This window comes from Bacillus rossius, chromosome 1, assembly GCF_032445375.1.
Source record: "Bacillus rossius redtenbacheri isolate Brsri chromosome 1, Brsri_v3, whole genome shotgun sequence".
Lineage (NCBI taxonomy): Eukaryota > Metazoa > Arthropoda > Insecta > Phasmatodea > Bacillidae > Bacillus > Bacillus rossius.
Window position 1 is genome coordinate 344959252 of NC_086330.1, and position 26009 is coordinate 344985260.

Below are 26009 nucleotides of genomic sequence, written 5' to 3' on the forward strand. Positions count from 1 at the left end.
TCAATAAATCTTATATATATATAATGGTTTTTATTATAATAGTTATCAATATTTTTGTAAATATAAATAACGGCGATAAGAAGTATTTCTCTGAACTGTTTGTTATTAGTATACGCATATATCTTTACTAATAACGATTTTTTTTTGCAAAAAAACACCTTATTCTTAAGTGGTTTTTTATCTTCAAAATATAAAAACATTTTTACTAACTTCAAAATTTAACAAATCTTTAAAAAAATCATTTCTATTGAAACAATTTTGTAAAAATTAAATAATAGTTTTGTTTAAAATAATTATTGATATAAGGAATGATTAGTTATTAAATAACGCATTAATAGAGAATTTTAAGTGATATTAAAATTTGTAAGTAATGTCTACCAGAAATTTATTATCAAAATAGTATCACCTTAAATCTGATGATGGTCTTAAACTTTCGGTGAGACCTGTAGTTTCGAATCCAACAGTTTTTCAAATGTAGTGCCAGTGGGATAGTGGGACACCCATTTCCCAACTGTCACGTGCAAAGCATAAACATGATTGCCATTCGTGGGTGTGTTGACAGAAGGATACCACTCTCGAGAACTGTCGAAATTTGAGAAACGTTACGCGACGCACACCGAAAAAAAAAAAAAAACATTTTCTGTACTTTTACAAAAGATTCCTTTGGGAACCAGTTGGCAAGAACTATTTTAAATAGTACAAGATAGATATTTTAACTTTGTACAAGACATGCTGTGTTTATTTTTGTTAATATATGAAATATTTTTTTCGAGATATTATGAGTATGGGCTATATTACAAAAATTGGAGCAAAATTTTTAATTTCTAATTCGAGCATAATATTTTATTTTAACCACGGAAAAGATAATCGAATAAAATTGACTTTATTCTGTTTTATTGTGTTTTTTCAATGTGCGCAGTTAATACTGGAAAGCTACTCAGGTATTATGGGACGACACAAAACATAAATTCCCGGGTTCTAGAATCCGAACACAGTGTTACTGCGAACACTATTTTGTAGTTATAATTAGGGACAGGAAAAATTCGCGGGTTCAATGACCTACAGGATGAACTCCATAGTTCTGCGTACACTCGGTCAAACGCCACCCACTCATTGGCTGCTGTCTTGTGAGACGTCCCAGCAAAGCAGCCTGTGATTCGATAAAGCTTTGGTTTGGGTGTTTCTCATTGGCCCAGAGTCATCCAGGTGAGTCGTGAGCCAATGGCAGAGGCAGCACTCAGATATAACTATTTGTATTTTAGCCTATCGCGAAATGAATTCGCGAATTTTTTTCCGGTCTCTGGTTATAATGTTGTTTTCGCGTGAGTTATGAATGTATAAAATATCTGTAATTCCTCGTGGATGTTTCCGCTCCACTCGCAAAGCAGTTGCAGCGCAGACCCCAGGGACGTATCGGCGGAGGTCTGAGCAGTTCGCAAAGCGGGCCGGGCGCGCGACGGGCGGCGCCTTCGGGGACACGACTCTAGGTGCGGGGGGGGGGGGGGGGGGCAACAAAACAGCAGAGGTAAGTGGTCCAAGGTCGCCCGACCGCAAACAGGTGGTTCTCCGAGACACCACGACCAGAGGGTGGGCCGGGCCTCCCGTCTCGTGTTGTCAAATCCTCCCGTGAACAATTCACCCACCAAAACTATCAAAATCAGTAGAAAAAAAATACAATTAAATAATATTTTTTTTAAGTTTTTGTAAAAAAATCTCTTCTCGGCATAAATAAATATTTTTAAAACTACCATTGATTTTCTTTGGCCGCTTAGTTAACAAATTTAATTCAAAGCAAAATAAAGGCGTTTGGAAATTTTTTCTCTGAACTGTTGTTCGTTTACTTCACTTTCTTTGCTAATAACGATTTTTTAAAACAAAATCTTGTTAAAGATATTTTGCAGGTTTGCTAAAAATATTCGAATTTTTTTACTAGCTCCACCGTAAAAAAATCTCCTATTGTTGTAAATATATATTTTTTTAACTCTGAGGGTAAAAAAAATATCGCTACTGTTCCACAGTTAGCTATGCCCGTCTCCGCTCCACGACTAAGCTGTTTCTCCATAAAAAGGATACGTCTCCGACGTAAAGCCAGGAGTGGGCAAAAGTAAATAGCAGAGTAATCGAAATTTAAGGCTGCGCGATTAGCAGTGAGATACGAAAAGTAATTCCAAGCCGACAAATTATTTGAATTCATGAAATTTATTTTACCAGACGCTAACGCGCGAACAAATACACGAACGTGGCAATGTACATGACGCATGAATAATCAAAAAAGAAATTACAGCTAAAATATGACAAAGTTTAAAAATTATTTCTTTTTATTTACTAAGACAAAGTGCAAAATAGTCACGCGCGTGATCTCTTTTCTCTATCAAAAATAAAAGTGCCCCCCAATATTGAAGCAAAGAACATAGATTAATAACTTCGCGAAACTAACCACATTACAATTAATTTAATAATAAAATATGATAAAAGTCTTTTACATGGGTAATAAGAGTTTTGGGGCGGAGACACGCAAAAAAAAAAAGCCGTTTAAATTCTCCAAAGTTAAAATGAGACATTAAGCTGGCCAGCAAAGGAAATTTAAAAAAAGTTTCTCTCAACAAAAAAAAGTAAGATTCGTACACAGTCTTACACTATGCTGACAGTTCTGCGATTCACGTTGAAGACGTTCAGGCACAGGTGACGTCACTAACGTAGCATCCAATAAGTTGAAAGGACAAACGGTGCGGCGCAAAGGGCGTAACAAGGTTTTTAAACGGTGATCCACCTTCTTTGTAGTTCAGGACTGTCAGAGTGGTGTAAAGCGCATGGTCCGCAGCATGACCCGCCTTCTTCTTACGCCCTCACATTTTGACGTGACAAGGTCTAATAAATCGATGAACGGCGGCTGCACGCACGAAAAAGTGTCCCGTTGCGCACATTGTTCCGTTACGCTGTGTCCCGTTACGCACATTGTTCCGTTACGCCGTGTCCCGTTACGCTCATTGTACGCTTGCGCCGTATCTATCTCTCTTCCACTCAACTGTTTATAAAATGAAGTGAAAAGTTAATGTGGTTTTCATTGCTTATTACAACAACAATTTCGGTAATAAAGGTTAATTATTCTTGCATTTTAAAAATTTGATTACTAGTATAATTTCAAGGATTTATTATTTTATTATTAAAATAAAAATGCTTCAATTTTATTCATAAAGTATGCAATCATTTCATCAATTTTTGTTATGACGTCACATTAAACTATGGTCCGTAAACCGACTTTACAGACAACCAATTTTTTTTTTATCGTTGACAGCATGCCTGCGAGTAGAGCCATGGCGAAGTCAACTTGGCCCTCCCTCTACTGCATCACCAGTACACAGGCGAAAAACACGCGCGCCACCTCGTGAATAGCCGAAGCGCTGGCACCACAAACCCACGAGCACTCGTAAAGCCCTGAACCACCGTGCAGCTGCAAAACCGTATAACACGTTTCATGTGGACTAAACAAAGGGCACGGCCAGAAAAAAAAAAAACGTTTCTGCTCGCGACGACGCGCGAAGTTCCGCGCGCTGAGACCGGTGTGTACAGTCCGGCCGACGCGACTCGACTCCCAGGTAGTGTGTCTGTGTCTCTCTCTCTCTCTCTCTCTCTCTCTCTCTCTCTCTCTCTCTCTCCACCGCCGCGCACGGGCGCACGTCACACGATAAATACTCAAATCAAAGGTCTCATATGTAGAATAAATAGTCAATGACCTTGCGCCTCACACATATAATTATAAAAAATAAAAATATGACGAAAGACTGATATATAAAAATACAAGCTTACACACTAGTTAAATTACAAAGGTAAAATAAATTAAATTTAAATTGCTAACCAAAGATTTATACAAAAACAAGGGAATTTCAAATACGTTAAAATTAACACAACGGCATTAAACAACAAAGAAAAAAATATTCCATTTGGCATAATGATGCCACAACTCGGAATTTTTATTTTTGTTTATCAAATAGTTACTAAAATTAGGATTGATTGATAAGTTGTTTGATAATGCGTTTATCGAGATTGTTATGAGTCATTAACATAACAAGTAATATGTTACCAGAATTTTATAACCTAAATAATATCACTTTAAATCTGCGATATTTAACTTTATGAGGGACATATAGTTTACTTAGATTTAGGTAACAGTTGTTTTACGTAAATTTAATTTTTATATTATCATTATCATCATTATTTCAAGCTATAAAATAGAAATGAAAGTTGGTGTTAATCCCGGGTCACCCTGTACCAGAGCGAATGGCTGTTAGGTCGACCTACAAGCTTTCTCCAGGTGCATCTTTGACTTTACGAACGGCGAGTGCAGCGCAGAACTTTCGATCGTATGTTGGAGTCGCAAAAGATTCCTTTGAAAACCAGTTTCCACGAAGTAGTTTGTAAAACTACAAGAATGATATTGTAACTTTGTACAACACATGGCTATGGTTAATTTTACATATACATAATACGTTTTTTTTCTCGAGATAATACTGAATATTCCTTTCGAAAATTGCCCCATAATTTTATATTTGAATTGATGTTTCATTCAAGCATAATTTAATAATCTGAACCCAGTATTACTGCGAACACTATTTTGTAGTGATACAGCTGTTTTCATGTAAGTGTACAAATTTACAAACGTCTGTAAGTTTACATTAATATTTATGTTCCATTTGCAAAAAAAAAAAAAAAAAAACAGTAAAAGACGTGATTGGAAGGACGCTTTGCCGTAGGAAAATATAGCGTTATTGCGAACCATGAGTCAAACGTAAAAGGGGGGGGGGGGGGGGGGGGGGGAAATTATTAGTCAGAATTTTTCCTGCCACTACATTCGTATTTTATATTCGACTGCCGTCAAAATTTTACTAATTATTTCGGCTTAATTCAAAATTGAATATTTATTTGGAAAATTATTGTTAATGAACGTAGGTTATTAAAAGAGTATCCTAAACAAAAATAAACGTAATAAATATAATACATATTTTTATTATCCTTTAGTAATTTAAACCATACTTTAAAAATAAAATTAGGATGCTTATTTCAGTAGCATCGCGACCGCGACGCGATGTAGACAGAAAAAAAAAACTTTTTATCAGAAAATTTGTTACGTCTGCGAACAAGCAAATATTCACGTCTACTAAAATACGACATATACATAGGTATAAGAAGTTACCGTGTTATACAATGCAGGATTGTGTTAGATTCGTTGAGACCGTGGGAAATGCACGGAATCTGCGGTCCAAGGGTTATTGTTTTGTTAGAAAAGGGGGGGGGGGGGAGTTGTAACCGACACAGGTCATCTCACTGGCTGGTCTAGGCCCGTATGCACGCAATAGCATACAACTTTATAAATTAAAAAAAAAAGTCAGACTACTTTTCAGTTTTAGTTTTTAAGTTCATTTGTTTCAGCAATAAAATACAAAGTTACAAAGAACACAACAGAAAAGAAAATAGCACGCTCCAGCTGACTCAGCTCTTTCGTGCTTAAAAATAAATACATGATAAAATAAAAACAACACAAAAGAACAATAAATATCATCATTACAAATTCCAGGAAAAAGTATAAAAAAACCCAGAGCACAGCAAGTAAATAGTGAACAATAATGAATTAAAAAACGACCCGAAGTAATGAAAGAAAGATGGAGGGTTGGAAAAACAAAATTAAAAGGCAGTTCGCCAACTTGCTTTCAGATGGGAGAATTGAATAATTGACTCTGGGAACCAAAATAGCGGCCCGTAAAGGTATTCGCCAGTGATATGTAACGTCCAACCTCAGTAACGAGCAAATTCATGTGTTCGCATGTTGCAAATACTTTTATTATACGAAACTCGGACACGAAATTATAAATGTAGGATAATTAAAATAATGCCGAACGTGATAAAATTATACGCAAAATTGTGTTTTCAACTAAATTTCTGGACGCAGAACACACTTAGTTTCCGCACCCGCCGCTAGAATTCGTTGCCGGAGCAGCTACGTCGACTATCGAATCATTTGATTAAAAGACCGATATTTAAATTTATATAATATTAAACGGCACCGATGAAACTGAAAAAAGACTTGGGGAAAAAAATATACGAAACCACGGCTTTGGACCTGATTTCCGACAAAGAATTATATTTACTGCCAGTCTTGAAATTCTTTAAACAGTTAATACTAGAGACTCGGAAATTTCACGGATTTTTCTGGCCTCAGGATAGAATTCAAAGTTATAGGTGTGCTCGACCCATGTTTACTTTCCCATTGGTTGATTTCTTAGCGAGAACATTTTTATCCTTGTTATTTAGCACTACCTGATTCGCTTACTTCTCTCCTAACTGGACATCGTTGGCTCACGGTCGTAGAGGGGCGTGTCCAGATAACTGCGGACCAATCATGAACACAGTGCGAAAGTGTGGAGGTTTGCATTCTAGCTTGCGACTAAATAAATGCGCGAAAATTCCGTCTCTCTAATTAATACTATAATAAAGTTTCCCTTTGGCTTTGTGTACTTTGGTTAGCGCCATCCGCCAAACGTGGCAGCGCCGTGGTCACACATCTTCCGCTCCTGAAAAAACGCCGCACACCGAGGGGCCAAGACGTTACACATAACGAGGCGTCAGTGTTTTCAGTACGCGTGTCAGCCTCGTTTCGCAGTCACGATTGGTCGATTGCCTTCGCAGCGAGCTGGCTCAGACTTGTTGCTTAATCAGGCAATACCACCGCAGGGTAAGCTGCAACTGTACTGTCATCATAGCCATTGCGGGCCTCGAGGTCCGAATGCCAGATCCGGGCATCGAACCGCGGGCCCGCGTAGAGTTCCAGGCCGCGCATTGCCGCCCACTACCTCTAGTTGTGAAAATAGATATTAGGTTTGAATGGTGATGTAGATAATGGATGTTTGGTGGCCCTGAGGTGTTGTGAGTTGGGTGGTTTGACGGGGTTGCAGTAGGGACTCGAACCCGTGCTGTGCGATTTCAGGAGCACGGTGGGAGAATGTAGTGTGATTTGGGTTCGTGGGTTCGAATCCCAGTGGAGAAAGTTTCAGCGGGCTGCATGCCCTGCGCTCTTTATTTCGGGTGTATAGGTTGTTAGCTGGCTATGGTTTCTGTTCGTATTGGGCGAACGAACATTTGGGTAAGTTATAGGATGGTGTATGTTGGTGGTGACTGTGATTTTTGTGGAACTTGTTCGCAGTGAATGGTAGACCTGAGTGAGATGTATGAGTACACTCCTCGGGGGCTGCCCGGGTCGAACCTCGGAGCTCGCCTCGTGGGGCGTCGGGCGATGAGTCACGTGGGACGGGCAGCGGGGGGAGTGGAAACGAGCGAGCGAGTGGGCTGGAATCGCACGTACGGGCGAGGTCCGTGTGTCGCAACCGGCGAGAGAAAGCAGCCATATGCGGAGTCCGCCGCCGACTTCCCTCCGCCCCCCACACACACACACCAAGACTCCTGCCAAGTTACGCGGAGGTGAAAGGTGGTCTTACGATCATCTGCGAGTCAGACTGTACCACGAAGAATATTCTAGAATCAAACAAACCAGTACCTAGTGATTGGGGAAAAGAAAAAAAAATTATACCTTTGTGCTGCTTCTGCCATTGGTTCGCTGTTAATCTGGAGAACCAATTAGAGACCCTCAGTCAGAGACATACAGAATAACAGGCTACCCAGTCGAGACGACAGGTGGTGGCATTTGCCCGAGTGTGCAGAGAATCGTGGAGTCTAGGTCACTGAACCCGCAAATATTTACGGTCTTTAAAATGAGTATTAACTTGAGGCAAACGGACATGAAAGATTTACTAACATGTTGTTTGTTTGTTTTTTTAACACCTTAAAAGAAACTAATTTTTTTAAATAGAGACGCTGCGTCATCAGTGAGAAGTCGAAATTGCTACAACCTTAGGATTTTCTCCTCCCCCGTAAAAATGTTTGAATTTGAAAAACAAAAATCCACTTTTAACGTTTAAAAAAATATATATATTTCTTGGCAACTAGTTCCCAAAGGAATCTTTTGTAAAGGCATTAAAAAAGATTTATGTGTGCCTCGACATAGCAATCTTTTTTGAGCTATTATTCGTAATATCGTCTCAAAGTTGTTACACTGTAAACGTTTTTAAAACTTTTCAAACGTGGTTTGAATAGGTAAGGTAGTCCACTAATTTCTGCTCAGAATTAATTATATTTGATTCAGATTGGTTGATGCGTGTGTCCGATATCTGCTCCCAAAGCAGACGAGTCGCCCGGAATCGAACGCTCCGGACACTTGCAGGCTCTCGCAGTGACCTGTGAATGTAAAATAACCTGTTCATATTATATAGAGACCTGAAAAAATCGCGGATTCAATGACCTCTAGGATAGCCTCCATTATCCTCTGCGTTTCTCAAGCAAACACGCGTCTTCATTGGGTGCTAACTTGTGAGGTGTCTCCTACTGGGCAGCTTGTGATTCGACGCTTCTTCGGTCGATAGTCTGTCATTTGCCCAGAGAGAACCAGTTAAACAACGAGCCAATAAGCAGAACCAGCAGAATTGTACACATGTTTGGATTTCAGCCTATCACGGAATGAATCCGCGAATTTTTCCGTTCTCTAAGTATGCGGCATACTCAACTTTGCGGCAGTGTGCCATCGCGGTAAGACGCCGGCGACGTCAGAACTCCCCCCCCCCCCCCCCCCCCTCACTTCCTCCGCGAGCCGCACGGAGGTGTCGGAGCGAGCTCAGGACTCGTCGGGGCGACATTGATTTAAAACTTCACCCCCTCCCCACCATTCCTCCCCCTCCCCCTCCCCCTCCTCACTTCCGTGTCGCGGCTCGGGAACCACACATAACTTAGAAAGTCACAACTTAGAACTGTCATAACTTAGAAAACTTGGAAAAATCCACGTAACTTAGAAACACACAACTTAGAAAGATCATAACTTAGAAACACACAACTTAGAAACACGCAACGGAGAACCACACAACTTAGAAACGTCGTAACGTAGAAAGTCACAACTTAGAACTATCACAAGTTAGAAACACACAACTTAGAACTGTCATAACTTAGAAACACGTAACTTAGAAACACGCAACGCAGAACCACACAACTTAGAAACGTCGTAACGTAGAAAGTCACAACTTAGAACTATCACAAGTTAGAAACACACAACTTAGAACTGTCGTAACTTAGAAACACGCAACGCAGAACCACACAACTTAGAAACGTCGTAACGTAGAAAGCCATAACTTAGAACTATCACAAGTTAGAAACACACAACTTAGAACTGTCATAACTTAGAAACACGTAACTTAGAAACATGCAACGCAGAACCACACAACTTAGAAACGTCATAACGTAGAAAGTCACAACTTAGAACTATCACAAGTTAGAAACACACAACTTAGAACTGTCATAACTTAGAAACACGTAACGTAGAAACACGCAACGCAGAACCACACAACTTAGAAACGTCGTAACGTAGAAAGTCACAACTTAGAACTATCACAAGTTAGAAACACACAACTTAGAACTGTCATAACTTAGAAACACGTAACTTAGAAACACGCAACGCAGAACCACACAACTTAGAAACGTCGTAACGTAGAAAGTCACAACTTAGAACTATCACAAGTTAGAAACACACAACTTAGAACGATCATAACTTAGAAACACGTAACTTAGAAACACGCAACGCAGAACCACACAACTTAGAAACGTCATAACGTAGAAAGTCATAACTTAGAACGGTCATAACTTAGAACATTCTAAGTTATGTGTTTCTAAGTTGCGTGTTTCTAAGTTGTGTGTTTCTAAGTTATGACAGCACCCCTCGCGGCACCTCCGCCGCGCGCGCGCACAGCCGCGGCTTCCTGCGCACGTGTATACAGCGTGAGACTGAACTCGACCGACGAACTTCTGCTGCAGGTGCACCGCCGCGACGAAGTAGGTTGAAAAACTACCTAACTATGCGACTCATGGCCTGAAGGGCTTCCCAAGGCTAGTGCACGTCTTTGATGTCGGAGTTGAACAACATTTTCATTCATTGTAAACAACAGAGAAAATATTTCATATGGAACACTGAATATACAGAATATAAAATGAAAAGAACGAAATTAGAACTTTCGAAACAAAAAAAAAATTTAATCACTCTCCGAAGGAACCTCCCCAAGTGAAAGGACATTCCATCTATTTTTGAAAGAAAAAAAAGTGTATGTGAAAACAATGTTATGATAAAAAATATATATAAACTAAATACTACTGTACGGGTGATGGTAATGGCTTGGGAGGATAGGGCCTGGAAAAATTCGCTGTTTCTATGACTTTCATTAGGTATAGATTACACACTGCTCCGTTTACTCAGGCCAATAACGCCAGTTCATTGGCTGCTGAGTTGAGAGTCGTCTCAACTGGTTTGTCTGTAATCTGATAGGTACTTCTCTGGTTGAGGATATCTCATTGGCCCAGAATCGTCAGCCAGTAGCTAAAGCAGCTTTAGAGGTACGTGTATTTGAATTTTTGCCTGTTGCGAAATGAAAACACGAATTCTTCCGGTCTTCACTAGTAATTAGCAGAGACAAGAAAAATTCGCGTATTAATTTCGCGATATGCTAGAATCCCATCACACGTACCTTCACATTTCTTCAGTAATTGGCTCAATTTTATATGAATGGCTCTGAGCCAGTGAGAAACCTTCAACCAAAAAAGTATCGCATGGCAAGCATCCCAATTTGTCAGGTCTCAAAAGTCAGTAGCCAATGAACCAGTGGCATTTTCCCGAGTATGTAGAGGATTGTGGAGTCCCTCCTGGGGGTCATTGAAACCGCGAATTTTTCCAGTCCCTAGTAATTAGTAGAGACTGGAAAAATTCGCGATTTCGATGACCTCTAGGATAAACTGCACAATCCCCTACACAATCAGGCAAATGCCACTTGCTCATTGGCTACTGACTCGTGACACCCGTCAACTGCGGGACGCTTGCGATTCGATACTTTTTTTTTGGTTGAAGGTTTTCCATTGGCTCGAAGTCCTTCAGATAAACTGTAAGCCAATCACAGAAGCAATATAAAGGTACAGTTGTTTGGATTCTAGCATTTCGTGAAATGAAACCGCGAATTTTTCCGGTCTCTAGTAATTAGAAACATTACGTGCGACTGTTCGCAGGGAGCAGTCCATAAGGGCCCGGAAGTGCTCGTGAAATGCGCGAATAGTGGCGGTCACAAGGGCGTGGACGTGTTGGTAGAGGGAGATGGTTGGGGGTGGAGGGGAGGGGCTGACCACGTGGGTGCGGTTGTGCGGGAGGTTTGCCCTCTCTGTTCCCATCCGCCACACTCGCCCCGGGAATGCAGGCGGGTCGGGTTTGTCTGGACAGATCGATACTGCAGCGGGGCGTAGATGCAGCCAGCGCCGTGTCCGCTGTCTGGCGCGACCCCGGCCGCCCCTCCCGGCGTCTGCCACTGCTTCCCGTATCCACACCCTATTCCACAACGTATCACACTGTTGACACCTGTATTTCGCGATTTCATTTCATGTCAAGGTATTTCACAAAACACTGTAGCTTTTTTCTAAGAGTCATTGCAAATTGTGAGGGTGCAGCAGTACGGTGACCACATTCTCATTGGCCCCGTCAAGAGCGGGACGACACCTCTCACCGGACCTCAGCCAATAACCACAGGAGAAAAGCTACAGTATTTTGTGAAATACCTTGACACGAAATGTATTCGCGAAATACAGGTGTCCCTACATATTACACTTTTTTTTTCCTCCGACACTTTTGACACATGCATACCTTTTTTTTTTGTATATAAAATTTTCCAAAATATTTATTGATACATAAATTTTTGTGTTTCCCCCCCCCCCCCCTCACTTACGTTTACAGCACTCAGCTGCCAAAGGTCTGAATGTTCCTTTCAGAGCATGTTCGGGGGGAGGGGGGGGGGGGGGGAATGAAGTGTCTGCACAAGTGATAGACACAAAAATACGCTTAAAGTGCATTCGAGCTAGTGTACACAGAGTTTCATCTCGGAAACGGAAGTTGGGGGGGGGGGGGGGGTGTTATTTCAGCGAATTGGTGAACCTACAAGTCCTAATATGTTATTAAAAAAAAAGAGTGGAATATGTACATATATGGAAGGCAATGGTATGACGTTAAGGTGAATATTGTGAATTTGGTGACAGAAATAATCACCAGACGTCAGTACGAATATGTTCCTATCGCCCGTGCAGTAACCGGGCAGCTAAAAGATTTTTGCGTGTAAAAATACGGCGTTGTCGTGACGTCAGTCCCATGGACAGCTGAAGACGTGTTCAGTATCAACACGGTGGTTTTTGTTTAAAATTTATAGTGCTAACATTACACGTGACGACGTAAACCACTTCTCTCCTCTTAGTAAAACCTTTTCTTTTTTTTATCGTTACAAAACGTTATGGTGAAAATAAATCGCCAACCTCCAGTGCTTTAAATTTACTAACATAAGCGAGAAAGCGTCGTCGCGGTACCTCTAGTAGCCACAGTTATTTGTAAAGAGTTCCCTGAGTAGCTTTCCAGTATTAACTGCACACATTAATTAACATGTAAAACCAAATAAAGTACAATTATTGAATATTAGATTAGTTTTATCGTTTTTTTATTTATCCTTGAGTGAAACATAAAATGAAATTTATGATAATGCGCCAATTTTCGTAAGAAATACTCAGTATTAACTCAGTATTAGCCATGTGTTATATACAAAGTTACAATATTTTTCGTGTAGTATTACAAACTATTACTTGGCAACTTTTGTCAAAGTACAGAATTTTTTTTTTCTTCTGGGCATGATGTATGTCTGTTAATTTAAAACTACACCTCTCTTGCATGTTATTCTGTAAAAATTATTTTTTTAACAGATATTCACTAAGTGTTATGTATTGGCTGTAAAAAGTCGCGCAATTGATAGTAACTAATACTAACACTTGGACTTCGATTACGCATATTAAATTATTCCTAGTGAATATCTGTTGAATATATTTGTGACAGAGCAATAAATGCAATAGTTTTACTTATACAGAAATGACTGTTAACTATTAGTAATTACGAGAATATTAAAAAAAAAGTCAAACTGGCGTGGGAGACCTTATTTCAGAGCGTTAATAAGTAACATATAGATTACTAGAATCTGTATGTAAAAGCCTTCGGACATCCAAATATATATATATATATATATATATATATATATATATATATATATAAACATGAGACAGAAAAACGGGAACTTATGGCAAACAAATAAAAATAGAATACATGTAACAACGCAAAGTTTTATTGACAGTAATTGAACCATTACAACTTGCCTTTTAAGGAACAACAACACAAATTATCAATTATGACCATGAAAGACGTCCTTGTCTACGTATACATTCTTCTAATCTGTTGTTCAGGTTCCCCATTGGGCCATTGATCGCTGCCACATCTCAGCTGGGACGCCACGAATTTCGTCTTCAATTCTTTGTTTCAATTCATCCAGTGCCCTTGGCCAAACATCGTAGACGCGACTCTCGAGGCAGCCTCACAAGAACAAAAAAAAAAAAATCACAAACAGATAAATCAAATTGATGATTCGTATTGTTTTTTCCTTAAAATGGCAAATCGTAATGGTTCTATAACTGTCAATACAATTTTGCGTTGTTTCATGTATTCGATTTTTGTTAGTTTGCAAAAATAAAGTTTCCCGTTTTTCTGTGTGCCTTTGTACATCACTCAGTGGCGTAGCCAGGATTTGTGTATGGGGGGGTGTTAAGAAGCATGCCTTCCCCCCCCCCCCCCCCCCGTATTAAATCGGAAAAATTTGGATTTTAAGGTGTAAAATAGTGCTATTTTAGCAGTTTTCGGTACTTAAATTTAAATATTGTAATGGTAAAAATTTTATTAATTTTAATATGAAATTTGTTTGAGTGATGAATAAGAAATTAATTAAAGATTTGGTGCTAAGGGGGCCGGGGGGGGGGGGGGTTGAACCCCTAAACCCCGGCTACGCCCCTGCATCTACTGACTGAGTGTGTGAAGTTGAGCTGTTGTGACGTGAAAGAGTGGCGTGCGTGTCGGTTAGAGCGCGCATAGCCCCTGCCTTCTCCACAGGAAGTGCCGCGCTTGGTCGCGCTAGGCGGCGCTGTCTGTCGCAGGACAGGCGCCGTGATCCCCCTGCGCGGGCCGAGCGCGCATGCGCGGACGTCCCTCTAAAGTGGAGGGGAGGGGGGTTGTAGTCGATAACGAGATCAGTCCGGCGCCGCCGGGCCCCGCGGCGCTACGACACAAAAGGCAAGGGAAATAAACACTCGCAACTCTGTGCTGTAACTAAACACTGTTTTTTTTTTTCTTTGGAAATACAGGAAACTGTACGGCCTTTAGAGACAACTTAACGACCTAAAAGTTGTTAACTTTTCAAAATAAATTTTTGGCCTTTTTTTTTTTTTTTTTTTTAATTGTCGTTCATTGCTGAAAATATTCTCCGCAAATGTTTCAGATCATCTATTTTCCAACGCGGAACAACCAAATCACTACGTTAAAGTGCTTTATATTTTGTGTCATAACTTAAAAAAAAAAACTGCATAATCGCAAAGTATGAGGGTTCAAAATCATAACTTCAGTATCAATTGAAATAAAAAATACACACGTGCACAAACATGGCAGCCATGCTTATTTCATTGCTATGAAGATAATTCAACACTGTAAACAATTTTTCCAAAGTATAATACTTTGCAGTTATACTCAATACGCCACTCCGTTAATACACCATTCCATAACTTCTGAACTAATTTTTTTTTAAAATTACCTTTTTATTTAAGTTATATCCGGACTGGAACGCACCTAGAGTATTCCCTAACCCCAGACACCTCCCTAAAATATTAAGTTACAAGTTTTTGTTAGGTTTGGAGGGGGGGGGGGGGGGGGAATTGTTGCGATCGTGGCAGGCCGTGGCGAATAGCTCGTCACGCCGCTGCCACCAGCTTTGTTGCTGGGCCGTGCGCAGGTAGCAGTGGCCTCGCAGTCTTGGGTCGCGGATTAGCGCGATCCGCACACAGCAGGTAGGCGGTCCGGCTGCATTGTGTGGCGCGACGGGTCTCGTGGCAGGTGTCATCTTGTTTACGAAACCCCCTTGTCAGCCAGCTCGTATTTAGAAAGGTCTGTTCCAACACATAAACTACTCCCACAATCATTTTTGTCATCCTTCAAATTACTTTCCTCATTTACAAAGTACCTGTTGGTGAAAAGGTTTTTTTTTATTTTTAAGCCTGGCTAACCAGAGAGGATGGAATCTTAAAACTAATAAAAGTAAATTTTTTTTTTTTAATAAAATAAACTCTTTGTAACTACCGAAAACCAGTGGCATTTCACTGAAAAACTGCTCCGAAAACATTAAAATTGGTTTCGTTTCAAAGGTTTTTCACTGGAATCCCGCTGATCCACAGTATATTTAACAGTTGAATATTTAAAATCAATGAAGTTACAAAAACAAAAAACCCTCCTCCGGTTTGAACACAAAAAGTAATAAATGATATTTAGGGGCAAACTTTAGAATTATTCCACTTTTTTTAACTACGGCGGTCACTTCTCGGATACCTATGTGGCGCTCATAAAAGGGATGAGTGAATCACAATAACTTCACGGGCTCATTTCACTCCAGGCTAGACCCAACTTGCTTATATATAACCAAGCTTTGTTTTTAGAGTGCTCTTTGCTACTTGGACTGACTCTTTGCAAGAGACAATTGAAATTTACTTACAAATTAAAATTATTTTTTGTAAAGCAGTCGTATGATTTTTTTTCCTAACCTAACTAAAACCTTTGAATATATATACTGTATAGAAGTCGCCAGCCCAGGTTAAAGTTTCTAATACGGTTTTGAGGTAGTTGGTTAATTCACCGCCGCAATCGCCACCATCTCTAGGGCATCGACTTGTGGTGGTCCCTAGCGGACAAGTGTCGAACTCTTCAAACACCCCTTCCCCCTCCCGTTGAACGACCTAGAGCTGCAGTGAATGATAAAGGGGGGGGGGGGGGGGTGCGGGGAATGACAGCGGGCGACAGTGCTGCGCTCTAACGTGCAAATAACAACTAAGACGATACAGGGCGTTACGGCAGCGCACTGCAGCGGTGAAGTTCCCAAGCTGCTCATCATACGCTTCTGAAAAACGTAGAGTAAATCCTATCCACTCGCGACTTCTATACAGAATATATATTCAAAGCTAAAACTAAGTGTGTTGGGGAGGGTTCCGGGTTAGGGAGGGACTAAGTGCGTCTCAGGCCGAAGCCCATACGCTCTAAGCATGCAGGGTGTAAGCCATGCCGGAGGGGTAGCATGCATCATGTGCTAGGAGGGGGATTGGCCAGCCATGGCAGCGATTGGCGCCATGACTAACTCCCCTAACTGACTCTTCTCGACTAAAACTAGATAAATTTAGCCTAGGTAAAACCTGCATAGACACAGGGAAAACCCTGGCCTCTGATATGCGCGATGCAAAAATTTCATGCATTAATAACGAGCAGGATGCTTACGGGAAACAGAAGGATGGTTCTGGAAGAAGAGTTGGAGTAGAAAAGAGGGTTGGGGGCTTGTACATTGCTGTCCGCATTGAATTGAGGGGCACTGGTTTTTTCGGGGGCGACGTTTTGTCGATTCCCGCCGGGCTGCCAGCCAGCCCAACTTAAATTAAGAAGTATGAAAATTTTAAGTTATTTATTTAAGCTGTAATTCAAAACCTGATGCCTTTCAGGAACACAGCCGGCACTGGAGGTGAGACCTGCCAGGCGAGCCATGCCCATCAGACATGAGAGTCAGCCCTAACACGACAGGCAGAGAACCCTAGGGGGCCGACCATACATCCGTGTGCTTCGCACCGTGTTTAATTGGTCGCAGTAACGTGTTTAATTGGTCGCAGTAGCAGTTGTATGGAATTGGCTTTTACACTAAATTGAGAAATAAGTATGGTTGTAGGTGCCCAAAACTAATACAGGCTGTTAATATAAGATCACTAATTTTATGTTACGTGGTGTTGCTGTAATAACACATTTGAGAAAACTTCTAAAAATTTTACTTAACAGTAAGAATTTATTCTGCACAGTAATGGAACTATAAATCTGCCCACAAAGATATACATCTCATGGTATATGGGCCGTGATATTTCGCGAAACGATTTTGAGACTAGCTGTGTGTTAGAACACAATAGCTTCGTGAGTGGATCAGGTTTTTTTTTCCCAGACAGGCCTACATGTCTGTTGTTGGCAGCAAGGGCGTATCCAGGGGGAGGGGGAATGACAGCTGCCCCTTCCCCTTCTGAAGTGAAAAAAAAATTTTTTTTATTGTGTTTTAAAACATGGCTAAGAAGCACTGTTGATGAAAACAGCAGTTCTTTTTAATAAATCATATTCATTTTGTAATTGTTTATTATTTTATGACACCAAACACCTCCCTCTACCGTGGCAGAAGTTTAATTCCGGCAAATTCTGTTCTTCCCTTTCCTTTTTTACCTGAATACGTAGGGGCAGACCATTTTTCGCGAAATAATCTGAACGCTCATTAGACTGAAAGAAGGCATGCCTGCGCCGGCGGTATCTTCGTCGCAATTGGCGGCCGTCTGCAAGAGGAGCCATTGCCTCCTTTGACCGGACCATTCAGGACGAGTTTGCTTCCGCACAAAATTGATGTCATTCGTGTGCTGTCAGTTTGAAATATGCCTGAAAGAAACTCAAAACCAATCACGTAACGCGGACGATGGATGGTACAGGTGTTTTGCCACACAGCTGGTCTCGAAATCTTTTCGCAAAAAAATAATTTCCCCTGTGTAGGCAAGTCGAGTGTAGCCCGGAGGATATGAATCCACGAAATAGTCTCAGCTCCGCCTATAGTACATCAGCTACGTTCTTGTACAGTCAGTATACCGTTAGGAAAGTACTGGGAGCATGGCTGCGAGAAGGCCAGTGGGCCTTCCAGTGGTCATCTGGCCTGTAGGCCCCCGGATGAAGAGTGGCCCATCGGCGCAGCGCATACCTCGGCGGATTAGCGTGGCCCGGCCTCGCTACCCTCCTCTCCCCGCCACCTCCTTCCCCAGTGCCTTGTCATCGACCCTGAGCCGTCCATCTGGAGGGTTCTGCGGGCTCCCGGAGGCCGCCGAGTGGAGTGGCGTTACTAGAACGCCACTGTTCTGGGTGTTTCGGGAGTCGGGTCAACCAAGAGGGCGCGAGACCATTCCAGAAGAGGGGTATAAAAGCGACGACGCCAGCTTCTGAGCCAGTGGAGCGGAGAGTGGAGACTGGTGTTGCGGGACTGTGTTGTGTGTGCGGCGGACGAGTGAGTGATGCGAGGCAGTGTGTCGGGACATAGGTGCGCGGTAAAAGACGAGCAGTAGAGAGAGCCACAGTCGAGCCGAGCCCCAGCGGGATTAGTGAACTGTGGACTGAACAAAGGATCGATTAGTTTGTGGACACACATTTTAATTGTTTCAATTTGACTAAGAGTATAAATATTAGTAATAAATAAAACAATATTTAATTAATTGGGCCATTCTTTCCGAACCTGTTTTCCCACTCATAGCAATCTGTATGATTAGCTTGTTACTTTAAGGTTGTAATTTTTTGCATTTTCTCTTTGATTTCAGGTAAGCTGATATTCCGTATTCTGCTGCCATGAACGTGAGTAAAACCAACGATTTTTTTTTAAATTAGAATTAAAATTATAAAATAGTATGTGGTGCTGCTGGATGCAGTCCAGTTGCGTAGTCAGGATTTGAAGAATAAAAAGGTGAGTAATAAGAATAAAATTTGTATTGGCCTGTTTCTGGGCAAACAGGGGCCCAGGGGCACTACCTTGGAATATATTTTAAACGATGATGCTTGAAACACGCTTTTTTTTAGGGTATCTGAGGACACATTTTTATAACTGGATATTTGACAATTATTAATTACACTACCACTGCTTATTATTTCGTCCAAAAACCATGTTTAAAGAGAAGGCTACTTTCTAATTGCGCATATTATGCAATTGGGATACTTTTGCATAATGAATTGTGTGCCATACTTATATAACTTTAAGCTAGTTAATGAATTACACTATTATTTAAAAAAAATCAGGCTTAAGGTGGCGTTTCACATGCCATGTTGATTTTTTTCTTGCTATTTCTGTTAATCGAACTCTATACCTCTCTTGCATTTGTTCTGGCACAAATATTTTTAAAAAAATATTTCCTAATTTTTTATATAATAGGTGTAAAAATTCGCGCAAGTGTCTGTTATTGTTATCACTTGCGCGAGTTTTTACAGTAATTATATTACACCTAGTACCTAAATATCTGGTTAAAATATTAGTGACAGATCAACAAATACAAGAGAGGTATAATTAGAGACCCGGGAAATTTCGCGGATTCGCCTGGCCTCGGAGTAGAAGTCAAAGTCAGAGGTGTTCTCAATCCATGTTTCTTTCCCGTTCGTTGATTTCTTAGCGAGTACACTTTCATCCTTGTTAATTGCCTCTTTCTGATTCGCTTACTTTTGTCTTGGCCAGGCATCGTTTGCTCGCGGACGTAGAGGGGCGTGTCCAGATAACTGCGGTCCAATCACTTAACACGGTGCGAGAGTGGGAGGGTTTGCATTCCAACTTGCGACTTGATGAATGCGTTGATTTCCCGTATCTATGGGTAGCCTATAGTGTTAAATTTACGAAACTACCCCTTAACTAATAAAAATGAAGAGAAAACTTAAAAAAAAAAATCAACTTGACATGAGACCGCACCTCAAAGGTGGCCGCCCTGCTAGCCAAACGGCGGCATATCTCCAGGTGATGACGCACCATTCACAAACCGCTCCAGATTTATTAAATGTGTCTGATTGCGAATAGCATTTAAAGACCATTGCATGTTTAAATGCAAGAGTTGTTTCATTTTTTCGACTATAACGTGTATTTTTGGACAGCGAAAAAGGCTAAAACGGGTGTTGACACGGACATTTATCCTAAACACGGTACTACAAGTATTATAGGGATGCGCAGGGAGCCCTTATCTTTACTACTTCGTAATAAAGTGATAGGGTCACCGCTACAAGTCCCGCAGAGGCGTGTTAACCGACGGCGAAGACTGCACGCCGGTTGTGTGCGTGGCGCGTAGAGGCGAAGAGGCGTAAGATGCGCAAGCCATTGTCGCCGTTAGCGCCCTCGGGGTGTTAGAGCTCGTGCGCTCGGCCAGGCAGCCACATATTTTTTTGTGAAATTCCAGCCACTCCAAGAGTCGGCACGTTTTTAACCGTGAGGAACGTAAATACGAAACAATGCCTGGACTGGCACATGACCGCCCCCTCGACGCGGCGCGGGAAGACCGCGCGGGCGATCTGCGTTGCGCAAGCCGCGGCAAGATGGCCGCCCGGCGCGCCGCGTCACGTGACGCGTGAAAGTTCCGCGGGCCGCCGCCCGGGGCGGGAGGAACAGTCACGCGGGTGCGGCTGTGTCATGGACACGGCCGTGTGTTGTATGTGTACGTGAAAGGTAGTATTTTCAATACAAAATATAAAATACGCTATTATTTATTTTAAAAACAATATATAATCACTGTAACTATTTTACACTAATTTTTGATATACGCAGCCGATAGATTTTGACGAGAGCTGACGATTGAACTCAAACGAACGCCGCGCCGTAGCTTCTCCAAGTCAAAAGTTATATTAAATGGAAATCTCGAAACGCAGTAAAATTACCTCAAAATGGCGGCGCTCCCCCCTCCACCACGCGCGATGCGTCACAGTCCTCACTTGGCGTAACGAATTATTTGATCCTTCAGCTATCCAGTGCTGTAATTAAATTTTGGATGGTGATGATGTATAGTATGTAGCTGCAACACCAAACTGTATCCCCCGATTTTGTTATTATTCGTTTTTTTTTAATTGCCTCCCACTACGGAAGCAATTTTAAAGACCTATTCACGTCAAAATTCCGTAGATTTATTTCGCGATAGGTTGAAACTCAAATACGGGTATCACTACTAAGTGGCTCTACTATTGGCTCGCAGTTTAACTGGTGGTCGCAGATATGTGAATCGACGCCGACTTTCGTCGAGGGAGAGTGACAGGGGCTGGTGGCGACACCGGCGAAAGAGTAATACTGGTCAGTGTCAGTGAAGTTAAAAGAGCGAGTGACCCACTTGGCGAGCTATAGCGGGCGACGAGGTACGGGCTTCCCGTGCGAAGATCGGATCATCGAGGACGAGTGGGTAGTGCGAGGCGGTGTGTTAGGACCGCGGTGTGTAGTAAGAGACGAGCAGTAGAGACAGCCACTGTCGAGCCGATCTCCAGTGGGGAGAGTTTATAATGGACTTATTAAATTTTTAATAATTTGTGGACGGACATATACATCGTTATAATTTTATTAATAGTGTAAATGATGGAAAATTAATAACACTGCAATTAATTAACCGGTAGAGACAGGAAATAATTCGCGAATTCATTTCGTGATTTGCTAAATTTCAAACAATTATGCCCTTTGCGCTGCTTCTGCCATTGGTTCACTGTTAATGTGCGCATGACTGTGGGCCAGTTAGTGATGCTTATTCAAATACGTATCAAATCACAAATTAACCAGTTGAGACGCCTCGCAAGTCAGCAACCGATGAGCAGGCGACGTTTGCCCACGCATTCCGAGCATTGTGGATTATATATATCTATCCTTTCGGTGCTGTTTCTCAGGCTGTTAACAATACCATACCTGATAGTCTGGACAACACAGCGACAGAACAGCGACGCGCAGGTGAACCCAGCGATGAGACGAAACAGACATTCCGGACAGCACAACGACGACAGCGCAGACCAACACAGCAATCCCCCCGAGATCTCCTGGCAGCTTTGTTCCCTCCACCAGTCCTCCCGCATGTGCGCCCTGTAAGGGTAGATTGGGAGTGGCTTACAGATCCATTTTTTTTTTTAACGTGACGTCTAATAAATTGATGAACGCCGGCTGCACGCCCGAAAAAGTGTCCCGTTACGCACATTGTTCCATTACGCTGTGTCCCGTTACGCACATTGTACCGTTACACTGTGTCCCGTTACGCACATTGTCCCGTTACGCTGTGTCCCGTTGCGCTCATTGTACGCTTGCGCCGCATCTATCTCTCTTCCACTCCATTGTTTATAAAGCGAAGTGAAAAGTTAGTGTGGTTTTCATTGCTTATTACAACAACAATTTCGGCAGTAAATGTTAATTATTCTTGCATTTTAAAAATATGATTACTAGTATAATTTCAAGTATTTATTATTTTATTATTAAAATAAAAAATGATTCAATTTTATTCATAAAGTATGCAATCATTTCATCAATGTTTTGTTATGACGTTGTCACGTTAAACTATCGTCCGTAAACCGACTTTACAGACAACCAATTTTATTTTATTTTTAGAATACCAGAGCATGTAAAATTACGACAGAGCTGTCAAGGGATTACTCCCCCTTTTGATCAGGAAGGTGTTAGAGCCCCAGCTTGACCAATGTCACCACCTTGGCCTCCTGCCTCACTCAGCTGACCAGACAGGTGGCTGTGTCCTGAGCCCTTGGACTTGATCAGCACTGCTGGCGCCTACCCGGGTCTCCCGACGCGCGAGTACTTAACAGCGCAACGCGCCTTTTGCAACGGCGGCCGCCGGACAGGGAGGCTGGAGGGTTCCCGCGGCGTGTCGACACGTTGCGGAGGAAGCGAGTTTACGACCGGAACTGTGCGCCGCGATCCCCCGGGCCCGCGCCAAGCGATGGCTTCCGCCTGCGATTGCCCCGCGCCGCTCGGCCAAGTCCGCGTTCCGCTCTTCGCGTCGAACTGCTAACGCTCTCTTACAACACCGTCTCAAAACATTTTGTCAGCGCAGACCCCGCCAGATGTTTTGTGGGGACAGCAACATTTGCCTGTCGCTAATAAGTAGAGACCGGAAAAATTCGCGGATTCATTTCACGATGTGCTAGAATACAAACGACTGTACCTTTATATTGCTTCAGTGATTGGCTTACAGTTTATATGAAGGACTATGAGCCAATGGAAAACCTTCAACCAAAAATGTATCGAATCGCAATTTTTCCAGTTAACAGGTGTCACGAGTCAATAGCCAATGAGCAGGTGGCATTTGCCTGAGTATGTAGGGGGTTGTGGAGTCTATCCCAGAGGTCATCGTAAGCGCGAATTTTCCCAGTCTACTTATAAGTAGAGCCTCGATTCTTTTACCGATTCATTGGATAGAAAAGTAGTTTTGATCACATTTAAACCTGCTTCACGCTGATGATTGGACCTTATTATTATTGACACGCCCTTGACAGCCCAAAGCTAGTTATAAATTTAAAGAAAAAAGTAGTTTTTACCCAATTACGTATAGCTTGCGGAAATTTCGCGGACATAATTTTTTTTTTATCGCAAGCTAAAATGAAAATCGTTATACGCTTGCACTGTGTTCGCGATTAAACCACAGTGAGTTTGACACGCCCGTGAGCCATAGATGACAACTAAAAGAGAAGTAAGTGAATCAGTTAGTGTAGATTAATGAGGGGGGAAAAGTTGTCACTTTAAGAAACCAGCCAAAGGAAAACCAAACGTTGGTGGATCAAACATAAGGCTTTAGATGTTAGCCTGGTGCCAAACGAATTCACGAAATATCCGTACCTCTGCGCGTTTAACCCGCCAAAGGAAGTGAATTTTCTTTCGACAAGCACTAACGAGCGTCGCACTTATCAGCCCGCCTCACCAACAAAGAATTGTTTTGTTTTGTAAATGGAAAATAAATATTCATAAAATATTACAGATATTTGTACATTTGTTCATTAACATGAAAGCAACTGTACCACTACATTTGTGCTTCGTGTTATCACAATGCCTCCAATAGTTAAAATTATTTATAAACCGTTCCCTGAATAGCTTCCCAATATTAACTGCGCACATAACAACCCTGATACAACAGAAGTAAAGTCAAACTGTTGAATATTCTATTAACATTTCAATGGTTTATATATATATATATATATATATATATATATATATATATATATATATATGTGTGTGTGTGTGTGTGTGTGTGTGTGTGTGTGTTTAAATGAAACGCCAATTAAAATAAAAAAATTATGCGCCAATAATGTAAGAAATACTCAGTATTATCTCGAAAAACGTATATCACACGCGGAAATAATCGTAGCCATGTGTTGCTCAAAGTTACGATGTCTCTCTTGTGGTTTCTAAAGGCGCGAAACATAAAACGCGGCTTGGCACGGTGTGACCTAGGGCCGGTATACATGTATATATAACTTATTTTTTTTTATATTCGGGCGCGGTGAAAGTGGCCGGCTGTACCTCGAAGCAGCGGGCGGGTGTGTGTGTTCCTCGCACATTCGAAACCCGTTCTGCGCCACCAGCCTAGTCCGTCGGCCAGGGTGGGGGGGGGGGGGGGGGGGGGGGGCAAAGATAGGAGGCGAACGCAGGGCGGGATAAGAGGTAAATCTCTCTCCCCCCCCCCCCACCAAACACACACTCACACACCACGAAGTTGCGGAAAAAAATGCTGCAAAATATCAGTGAAGGCAGCGTGTTATTTTTAGAGTGATGCAGTGTGAGCTGTTACAGTTTTGTGAGGACCCGGCACGTTACCTGCGGCTACTTTGTAAGCTCCATATGCCAACGTGTTAGTGTAAATTGTAATGTAAGTTTGTTTTTGAATACTGCGAGTTGAAATTATAAATTTGTTTATTTTATTAAATTTTTTTGTTTTTCAATTCCTCCCATGCCCACCCCAAAATAAATCCTGCACCCGTCACTTCGCAGGGTGGTAGGGCGAAAATTGCGCTGGAACAAACTTTGCTTCCGTGATATTTAACCCTTTTTTAGTTCTTTTTAATATAGTGGTCGCTACGTTATGGCTAGAGACCGGAAAAATTCGCGAATTCATTTCGCGATAGGCTAAAATATAAATAGTTATACCTCAGTGCTGCCTCTGCTATTGGCTCACAACTCACCTGGATGACGCTGGGCAAATGAGAAACACCCAACCAAAGTTTTATCGAATCACACGCTGCTACGTTGGGACGTCTCACCAGACAGCAGCCAATGAGTGGGGGACATTTGACCGAGTGTACGTAGAACTTTGAGTTCATCCTGGAGGTCATTGAACCCGCGAATTTTTCCGGTCCCTAGTTATGGCTTCCTCCTGATATGAACTATAGTATAATTTATTTCAGGATACCAAAGAAGTACGTTCAACAACTCCGTTCTTCCCTTCTGCTCGCTGTGACTTAAGAATAATGACCAGAGACTAGGGCCAAGAGTTTTTTTTTTTTTTCGCGAAAATATTTCCAGACCAGCTGTGCGTTAAAACCTTGTAGCATTGTTCGTGTATCGCGGTTGGCTGGGTTTATTTCAGGTGCATGTCTACTGTCTAAGCACACCGATCATAGCCATCCGGTGCGGATGGCAAACACGTCCTGAGTGGCCGGGCGAAACAGGGCAATGGTTTCTCTTGCAGACGGTCGCCAATTAAGTACTATGGGACAATAGCTACCTTAATGCAGTCTAATGTGCACTCATAAATAATTATTTTTTTTCGATAAATGTATACCCCAACTAGAATCCTTTTAAAAATTGCTTTATTTTCTGGCGCCAGGCTATAACCCACTAACGTACATTTAATCCAGTCCCTACCATGAGTTCATTGGCTGCTGCCACACATTTAATATTCTCCTGGGGGTCTCACATGATTCGGACCTGCCTTAAGGTCGACTAGGCCCAGGCCTAGAGTAGCCAGTCTGCGCGATATCTGCTCGGCGACAGAATTTAGGGGCGGCCACAAAAAATTAAGGGGCTTCTGGTACTAAACGGCCTAGGACTGGACAAGAAGCTCTGTGACTGGACAAGAGGCTCTGTGACTGGACAAGAGGCTCTGTGCCTGGACAAGAGGCTCTGTGCCTGGACAAGAGGCTCTGTGACTGGACAAGAGGCTCTGTGCCTGGACAAGAGGCTCTGTGACTGGACAAGAGGCTGTGTGATTGGACAAGAGGCTCCGTGACT

At 42.0% G+C, this 26009-nt stretch overlaps 1 protein-coding gene across 1 annotated transcript in view; it reads left to right on the forward strand.

Annotated features, from left to right (window-relative positions):
* The window catches only part of LOC134528159 (probable nuclear hormone receptor HR3), a 428545-nt gene that overhangs the window by 253334 nt on the left and 149202 nt on the right, over positions 1 to 26009 (forward strand). The gene's annotated exons all lie outside the window — the stretch shown is intronic.